Genomic DNA, 9992 nt, shown 5'->3' on the forward strand with positions numbered 1-9992 from the left:
CTTCACTATCCTATCTACCTGTGACTCCACTTTCAAGGAGCTATGAACCTGTACTCCAAGGTCTCTTTGTTCAGCAACACTCCCCAGGACCTTACCATGAAGTGTATAAGTCCTCCTCAGATTTGCTTTCCCAAAATACAGCACCTCACATTTATCTGAATTAAACTACATCTGCCACTTCTCAGCCCATTGGCCCATCTGGTCAAGATCCTGTTGTAATTTGAGGTCCATTACACTGTCCATTACACCTCCAATTTTGGTGTCACCTGCAAACTTACTAACTGTACCTCTTATGCTCGCATCCAAATCATTTATGTAAATGTCAAAAAGTAGAGGACCCAACACTGATCCTTGTGGCACTCCACTGGTCACAGTCTGAAAAACAACCCTCCACCACCACCCTCTGTTTTCTACCTTTGAGCCAGTTGAAGCCAGTCTGGTACTTAAGAGATTGTTTGATCCCACTAGTACACTCCAGTAGAGTTGAAGCTTGATTTTTAATCCTTGTTCTTGTACATTCTTCAAAAGGAAAAACATCATGTTTCTGCAGTTTGGGACACCATCTACACAAAGTGGATTGCTTTTGAATGCGGAGTCATCAACCCTGCTTTATCTTTATATTTATCACAGTACAATCTGTTTGAAGTTTCTTTGACATTTTTAGGTACTACATTTCTTCAATACAAACACTTTTTTTAACACTTGCAGTTATTGTCTATGTAGCAGTTCTCTTGTGAAAAAAAATACATTTTGGAATTAAGAGTTAAAAATGTCCATAGTACTTTGGGGTTATAACCCTTGGTCATGGTAGAGTTTTAGCAGCATATGATCTGAGACAGTGGGAAGGGGTGGCGAGGTGTTAGGGCAAGGACATCATTGACGATGAGCTGGTTCAGGAGTAATGGACACTCTTTAAATTATATCTTTCTTTATTTTTCTTATTCTTAAAATATTCAAAATGACACTGAAACATGGCGGCACGTAGTATATTTTACTGTTTTTCTCACTGAAAAATATATACCACAATAATAGCTTTCACTCATTCAATGTCAGGCACTATAAGGATGTAATACATGGTCTTAGTGATGAAACAACGATGAGATCAGAAGCTTACTCTAGGCTTAACTGTGATACCAAGTTTGTGAAGAGAATGGCTTAAACTCAGACTGTTACCAGGGATATGGGCAGAAACTAGCTATAGAAATTAGAGAATAGAGATTGGAATGGGGACAGAAAACAACTTCATCAGTGTTCTCAATACTTAATTGGGTCTTTATCATTTATCACAAAGGTGATGCAATGGCAACACCACTGGACGAGAGATCCATCTGCCTGGACTAATTGTTGTATTATTGTAAGGTTCTACACACAAAAAAACTTGAAAGTTAAAGTTTTGCTGAGCTTAATCGAATAGCATTTCAAAGAGCTAATACAGGTATGCTGGGTGAGTGGCCAGCAACTGCACTGAGCATTTTATGATTTGAGATATGCACTGCATCTGAATAACAATCAGGGCTGGCTGATGCTCCCACCCACCCCTGCCACCACCCCTCCAATCTCCTTAGTGAAGTCATACTGAGGCCAAGGTGAGAGGCCAACTAACTCAGTAAAGAAGGCAAGGATGAGCCTAAGCCTCTTTGTTCTCCATGGCTCAGCAGCAAACAAGGTGGTGTATTTGCTTATTAGAGCTTGTGTAATATTTGATAAAACAGTTGGCAGCGGATTAGACATAACTAAGATATGTTTATCATGCAGTAAGTAATTTTTGATCTGTTTATAAATGAGTTTATCAATCCCTCTCATTCAAGGTTTCAAGGTTACTTGCTGGAACAGGTCACTTATATACGACAACAATTTTGATATTGCTTCTGATTTTAAGCTTCTAGGTCGTCCTGGTAAGTAGCTGTTTCAGTAATAAGTGAATATTACTTATATTTTCTTGATTAATTGTAAAATCTACACAGATTTTTACATGAGAAAAAAGTTATGTCTATTACACCTTTCATTATATTTATTTTCCTTGTTGATTTTATGGTTATTATTTAATTCCTCTTGAGATATTTTTTTTTGATTTTAACATTAAAATATGAAACTCAAAAAGCACCACGTCTGTAATCTCAGTGTTAAGCTATTACTAAAACTGCCGAGTAAACAGGATGTTGTACCATATTGTACAGTCACTATATAACTCCCGGCTATCATTCAGCTTTATTACTGTATTATTTGGAAAAAAAATTGTACTCTGGATAAACTAATAGGTCTGTTTAGGTCTTCGTAAATGTTTAGACCAAGGGCGTTAAAACAACAGTCAGTGGGTTATAATATCTCGTTCCAAACCCTTACAGTAAAGCCCAGGGAATTGAATTGCCATTTATGCTTTAATTTCCTACTGGCTAGTTTGTTCTTTTACAATTCTATTTATCTTAATGCTGCTTTTTAAATTATGGATACACTATACATTAGAAAATCATGTTCAGCATACTTTAATTGGAATGCTGTAAAAATGCTAATGAAGCAACTCTCATAATATCAGGACATTCCGTAACCATTCGCAGACCATTAAATTCTTTCAAAGTGGAGTTGTTGCAGTGTAGAACAGAGTGGCCTGTAACTTATACATTTCCGTGCTACATTAACAGCAGATGTAAGTGACCAATCTTATTCAATGATGGTGGTTGAAGGTTAGTACTTGCCAGGATGCCAGCAGAGTATTCCTCTACTGTTCCATGAACTGTGACATGGAATCTTCTATATTTACTGCAATGAAATGGCGGAGCCTCAATTTAACATCTCATCTGACAATTTGATGAATGTGGCACTCCTTCCAAACTGCACTGAAGTGATATGCTCAATTAAATGCTTGTGTTTATCATTTTGCGCTTTATCCTCCAATCTTTTGATTCAAAGGAAAGAGTGCTCCTGCGTGCTGAATAAAACATATAGTCCTTTAGTCTTCACTTAGACGAGCACAAAAACACTTCCTATGCAAGACCACAGGTTTTCTTTGACAAACCTCTTTCTCATTGAGGAAGCCTGGCTTCTGATGTCAGTGTTAAATGTTGTTTCATTTTACTTGTTCTGTATAGGTGACCCTTTCAAAAGTGGGGAGAGAAAGTTGGTGGAAAGATGGCTTTGGTTTAGTACCCAAACCATCCTTATCAGAAACAGGAGGAGGACAGCATGGATAGGACAAAGGTGTCAGCTGAGGAAATGTAAGTGATGGTCATTCTAGGAAGCTCCTTGTACTAAATGATCCCAGTCAGAGGAGTGGCAAGGTAACCATAGTAACTGTGTTCCTGGGATGTGAATGAGTTTTCAATTAGTCAGGGTTCCCACTCTAGGCAGAGTCATAAAGTCATAGAGACGTACAGCACGGAAACAGACCCTTCGGTCCAACTCGTCCATGTCGACCAGATATCCCACCCCAATTTGGTCCCACCTGCCAGCACCTGGCCCATATCTTTCCAAACCCTTCCTATTCATATACCCATCCAAATGCCTCTTAAATGTTCAATTGTACTAGCCTCCACCACTTCCTCTGGCAGCTCATTCCATACATGTACCACCCTCTGTGTGAAAAAGTTGCCCCTTAAGTCTGTTTTATATCTTTCCCCTCTTACTTGAAACCTATGCCCTCTAGTTCTGGACTCCCCCACCCCAGGGAAAAGAATTTGTCTATTTATCCTACCCATGCCCCTCATGATTTTATAAACCTCTATAAAGTCACCTCTCAGCCTCTGACGGTCTAGGGAAAATAGCCCTAGTCTAGTCAACCTCGCCCCTGTAGTTCAAATCCTCCAACCCTGGCAACATCCTTGTAAATCTTATCTGAACCCTTTCAGGTTTCACAACATTCTTCCGATAGGAAAGAGACCAGAATTGCACGCAATATTCCAAATGTGGCCTAATCAATGTCCTGTACAGTCACAACATGACCTCCCAACTCCTGTACTCAATACTCTGACCAATAAAAGAAAGCATACCAAATGCCTTCTTTACTATCCTATCTACCTGCAACTCCACTTTCAAGGAGCTATGAATCTGCACAACAAGGTGTCTTTGTTCAGCAATACCCCCGAGACCTTACCATGAAGTGCATAAGTCCAGCTAAGATTTGCTTTCCCAAAATGCAGCACCTCACATTTATTTAAATTAAACTCCATCTGCCACTTCTCAGCCCATTGACCATCTGATCAAGACCCCGTTGTAATCTGAGGTAACCTTCTTCACTGTCCACTACACCTCCAATTTTGGTGTCATCTGCAAACTTACTAACTATACCTCTTATGCTCATATCCAAATCATTTATATAAATGATGAAAAGTAGTGGACCCAGCACCGATCCTTGTGAGACTCCACTGATCACAGGCATCCAGTCTGAAAAACAACCATCCCTCACCACCCTCTATCTTCTACCTTTAAATTTATAATGCGCCAAAGGTTAGTGAGTTTTGAGAAGATTTGTAGCTTAGGTTGAGGTTCTGGATGTAGGTTTGCTCGCTGAGCTGGAAGGTTCATTTTCAGACATTTTGTCACCCTACTAGGTAACTTCTTCAGTGAGCCTCTGGCCAAAGTATTGCGGATGATTCCTGCTTTCTATTAATATATTTGAATTTCTTTGGGTGTGTGATGTCACTTCCTGTGGTGATGTCATTTCCGGTGGTGATGTCATTTCCTTTTTTCTCAGCCAGTGGTAAATTGGGTCCAAATCAGTGTGTTTGTTGATAGAGCTCTGATTGGAATGCCATGCTTCTAGGAATTCTCTGTTTGGCTTGTCCTAGGCTGGATGTGTTGTCACAGTCGAAGTGATGTCCTTCCTCATCTGTATGTAAGCATTTTAGTGAGAGAGGGTCATGTTGTTTTGTGGCTAGTTGATGTTTATGTATCCTGGTGGCTAGTTTTCCACCTGTTTGTCCAAAATTCACAAACCAGGAGTCCACCTCAGAACCATAGTCTCGATACCTGGAACACCAACTTACAGATTGGCTAAGGAGCTACACCAAAGACTAAAACACTTATTAGATGACTCACGCCACTCCACCCAAGAATTCCTGAAGACCATCAAAGACACAAAGACAGAAGAGAATGAAATAATAGTCTACTTTGATGTAACAGCCCTGATCACATCAATCAACATCAACCTCGCCAAGGAAACACTGACTACACTATTAGAAGACCCAAAGACACATACACCAAACACCACTAACTTCATCAGCAAGGACAGTATTGTCAGGCTAGTGGACCTATGCCTTACCACCCACTCAACCTTCAACAACAAAACCTACAGACAAACCAATGGAACACTCATGGGATCTCCGATATCAGGGTTCTTAGTAGAGACAGTAATACAGATACTCAAACAAATAGCTCTGCCAACCACCCAGCCCAAACCTTTGGGGTCTGTTACGTGGATGACATCTTTGTCATCACTAAACGAAACAAATTAGGAGAAACCTTCAAGACCATCAATAGTACCCTTACTGGCATAAAACTCGCTAAAGGGGAGGAAAACAACAACAAACTGCCATTCCTAGATATCACAGTAGAGCGAACAGCCAATGGGCAACTTCAAACCAACATCTACAGGAAAACAACACATATTGAACTACAGAAGCAATCATCCCAACACCCACAAAGGAAGCTGCATTAGAACATTATTTCAATGAGCCACCACACACTGCAGTACAGAGGAACTACGCAAAGCAGAGGAAAATCACCTAAACAGTGTATTCAAAAAGAACAGGTCCCCAATGAACACAGTCGACAGATCTCTCAGCAACTAACACAAACAAGCAGACATAATATGTCCAGAAACCCTCGCTACGCTCCCCTACATCAAAGACATCTCAGAAATGACTGCCAGACTACTCAGACCCCTTGGCATCATGGCAGCCCACAAACCCATCAACACACTAAAACAGCAGCTAATGAACTTGAAAGACCCTATACAGACAATAAACAAGACTAGTGTCAAATACCTTGCAAGGACTGTAACAAACACTACATTGGATAAACAGGCAGAAAACTAGCCACCAGGATACATAAACATCAACTAGGCACAAAACGACATGACTCTCTCTCACTAATATCCTTACATATAGATGGGGAAGGACACCACATCCATCCTAGGACAAGCCAAACCGAGACACGTACAAGAATTCCTAGAAGCATGACATTCCAACTGGAACTCTATCAACAAACACATCGATTTGGACCTGATTTACCACAAATCGGGTTCCTCTGTACTGCAGTGTGTGGTGGCTCGTTGAAATAATGTTCTAATGCAGCTTCCTTTGTGGGTGTTGGGATGATTGCTTCTGTAGTTCAATATGTGTTGTTTTCCTGTAGATGCTGCTTTGAAGTTGCCCATTGGATGTTCGCTCTACTGTGACATCTAGGAATGGCAGTTTGTTGTTGTTTTCCTCCCCTTTAGCAAGTTTTATGCCAGTAAGGGTACTATTGATGGTCTTGAAGGTTTCCCCTAATTTGTTTCGTATAGTGATGACAAAGATGTCATCCACGTAATAGACCCAAAAGTTTGGGCTGGGTGGTTGGCAGAGCTATTTGTTTGAGAAAAATAACAGGAAATGACATCACTATAGTAAATGACATCACCACAGGAAATGACATCACTAATCCAAGGAAACCCAAACATATAAATAGAAAGCAGGAATCATCCACAATGCTTTGTCCAGAGGCTCACTGATGATGTTACCTAGTATTAGATTTTAGATTAGATTACATTACAGTGTGGAAACAGGCCCTTCGGGCCAACAAGTCCACACCGACCCGCCACCCACCATACCCCTACATTTACCCCTTACCTAACACTATGGGCAATTTAACATGGCCAATTCACCTGACCTGCACATTTTTGGACTGTGGGAGGAAACCGGAGCACCCGGAGGAAACCCACGCAGACACGGGGAGAACGTGCAAACTCCACACAGTCAGTCGCCTGAGGCGGGAATTGAACCCGGGTCTCCAACGCTGTGAGGCAGCAGTGCTAACCACTGTGCCACCGTGCCGCCCACAAAAAAATCAGTTTTTTATGCGTAATTAAAGCCTGCACTGCCTTCGAGCCAGGTATGGTGACGAAACATATGAAAATGAGCCTTCCAGCTCGGCAAGCAAACCTACATCCACCAAAGGTTAGTGTTATGGCTACCTTAGAAAATATCTCAAATTGGGAAACAGACTCCCTTTAATCAACCCTGGAGATTGTGCTGCTGTAAATAACTGGGATTATTTTAATGCACATCATTTATATTTTATAACCATGCTCCATCCACTGCATTTTGTCAGAGAAATCATTCTGACAAGTTGGGGCAGATTGTATCTGGGTCCACCTCACAACAAGACTGCCGACATCTCCAAAAGACAATAACATACTTGGGATTCATACAGTGCAGCTTTCATACAGTGCAGAAGGGAGCCATTCAGGCCCATGTGCTAATGTTGGTACTTTGAAAGAGTAATTTAGTTAGCCTTCTTCCTCCGCACAGTGTTACTCACTTTTTCCTTCTTAATAAGTCAAATTGCCTTTTCAAAGTTACTGTGGACATTTTCTTACAAAGCAGTACTTGCAGGACTGAAAGAGGCACTTAGTGCAACAGATCCATGGTTATGTTTGTGCTCCACATGAGCATCTTGCCAGCTTTCTTCATCAAACCCCATGAACATATCCCTTTATTCTTTTCATCCTCATGTAATTATCTAGTTTTCCCTTGAAGATATCTCTGCTACTTATCTTGATTTCTACCTGTGGTATTAACATCTACATGTTGACTGTCCCTGGTTCAAGAGATTTTTCTTTTTTTTACTTTCACCAGTCCATTCCAGATGATTATGAAGAACTCATTGTGTTAAAAATTATTTCTCATCATCTCAACTCTGATACTTTGTCAACTAATTTCTCCAGTGGTGGAAGTAATGTTTTTGTCCCGTTTATCAGTATTTGGAAATGACATATTGCAAAAAAGATCATGGATCAGCTCGGGTTAGGTAGGTAGGTATGGTGATATAGTGTAGCTCAGTTAGCTGAATTAGCTGATTTGTAATGCAGAGTAATGCCAACAGCTTAGGTTTAATTCCTGCACTGGCTGACATTATCATGAAAAGCTCTCCTTCTCAACCACTTCCATTGCCTGAGGTGTGGTGACCCTCAGGTTAAATCACCAGCAGTTGTCTCTTGCTAATGAGAGAACAGCCCTATGGTCTGGTTAGATTACAGTGACTTTACATTTTTACTGAGTGCTGTGCTTACTTGTTTCAAATTTATTTGCTCTATTTACTAGCCTTCTTGTAATTTTCTGATCATTATATGTAATAATTACATGTTGATACTTGAGTGATACATTCCACAGTATAAAAAAAAGACATACCATTTCAGCAGTTTTGCAAAATGTCAGAGTCACTGTGGTCATAAAACAAGCTCAATTAGTGTCTCCATTGTCCCCATTAGAGAAAAATGTATGTGAGATCATAGAGTCATAGAGATGCACAGCACGAAAACAGACCCTTCGGTCCAATTGGTCCATTGCTGACCAGATATTCTAAATTAACCTAGTCCCATTTCCCAGCACTTGGCCAATATCCCTCTCCACCTTTTCTATTCATTTCCCCATCCAGATGCCTTTTAAATGCTATAATAGTACCAGCCTCCATTACTTCCTCTGGCAGCTCATTCCATAAATGCTCAACCTTCTGAGTGAAAAGGTTGCCCCTTAGGTCCCATTTATATCTTTTCCCCTCTCACCCTAAACCTATGTCCTTGAGTTCAGGACTCCCCCACCTCAGGGAAAATACATTGTCTATTTACCCTATCCATACCCTTCATGATTTTCTATAAAGTCAACCCTCAGCCTCCGACGCTCCAGGGAAAACAGCCCCAGCATATTCAGCCTCTCCTTTATAGCTCAAACCCCTCCAACCCAGACAATATCCTTTAATCTTTTCTGAACCCTTCAAGTTTCACATCCTTTCTTATTGGTTCCACAGGTCGGCGCAACATCGAGGGCCGAAAGGCCTGTATTGCGCTGTAATGTTCTATGTTCTATAGGAACGAGACCAGAATTGCACACAATATTCCAAAAGTGGCCTAAGCAATGTCCTGTACAGCTGCAACATGACCTCCCAACTCCTGCACTCAATACTCTGACCAATAAAGGAAAGTGTACCAAACGCTGCATGTAAATGAATGGAAAGTAATGGTGTCCTCATGCGTTATACATTCCATGTGAATTTTCCATGTTTCAGTGAGTAAAACAAAACTGAGGAAAAGGGATTAAAATACTAATCAGAATTCCTTGTCAATTTCTTTTTCAATAGGACTGGTGCAATGGAAGCTGTTAAATCTAATAGCTCAGAACTGTCGAATATAACCCTCATATTTGAAAAGTTTTTCATTGAGTTTTACAAAAATTATAAGGCTCAACAAAAGCAGGCAGCGGCCTTGAATAAAACACTCCAGGAAGAAGAATTTCAATTTGCTTATTTGTACATACTGGTGATGTTTGGTATCTTCACCTTCATTATCATAACAATACTGGCCAGCACTGTACGATCCAGAAGGCAAGAGCACACAGAAGACCCATATCATACCTACATAGTGAATGATGCCAGGAAATGGAAGGGACACAAGGCCTTAAAATCTGACTTTAAGGAGTTCTATATCAATGAAAATGTAGTCAAGACTCTGCAGAATCTGTCGGACCAAGATGACACTGTGACAGTCCAATAAACATTATGGCTCGCAACAAATGTTTCTTGATGAAGAAATAATTCCTCTTACAAGATAAATTGAAATATAAAATGTAGATAACACTATTTTTCTGCAGTCACTCTTTCTTAAGAGCAATGAGAATCTTACCATTTATCAAAATCTCTTAATGAGGAACTATGTGGACTGCCACCCCTCAGTTCCATTGTAAACCATTTTGTATCAGATCTGTTCTGGTGACTCATATCTCTCTCACATATTCTGCTTTTAT

At 40.4% G+C, this 9992-nt stretch overlaps 1 long non-coding RNA gene across 4 annotated transcripts in view; it reads left to right on the plus strand.

Moving 5' to 3' along the window:
• LOC122555356 overlaps nucleotides 1-9418 on the plus strand; it is a 53429-nt gene extending 44011 nt beyond the window's left edge. For 2 of the 4 annotated variants that reach the window (XR_006313244.1, XR_006313242.1), the window contains 3 exons: nucleotides 1809-1895; nucleotides 3087-3212; nucleotides 9331-9418. This is a non-coding gene — a long non-coding RNA (uncharacterized LOC122555356). Of the gene's footprint in view, nucleotides 1-597; nucleotides 665-1448; nucleotides 1667-1808; nucleotides 1896-3086; nucleotides 3213-9330 lie in introns of those variants that run through there. The other 2 variants (XR_006313245.1, XR_006313243.1) reach the window with 2 other exon arrangements.
• Nucleotides 9419-9992: the final 574 nt, after the last annotated feature.

The sequence above is a fragment of the Chiloscyllium plagiosum genome, chromosome 12 (genome assembly GCF_004010195.1).
Source record: "Chiloscyllium plagiosum isolate BGI_BamShark_2017 chromosome 12, ASM401019v2, whole genome shotgun sequence".
Lineage (NCBI taxonomy): Eukaryota > Metazoa > Chordata > Chondrichthyes > Orectolobiformes > Hemiscylliidae > Chiloscyllium > Chiloscyllium plagiosum.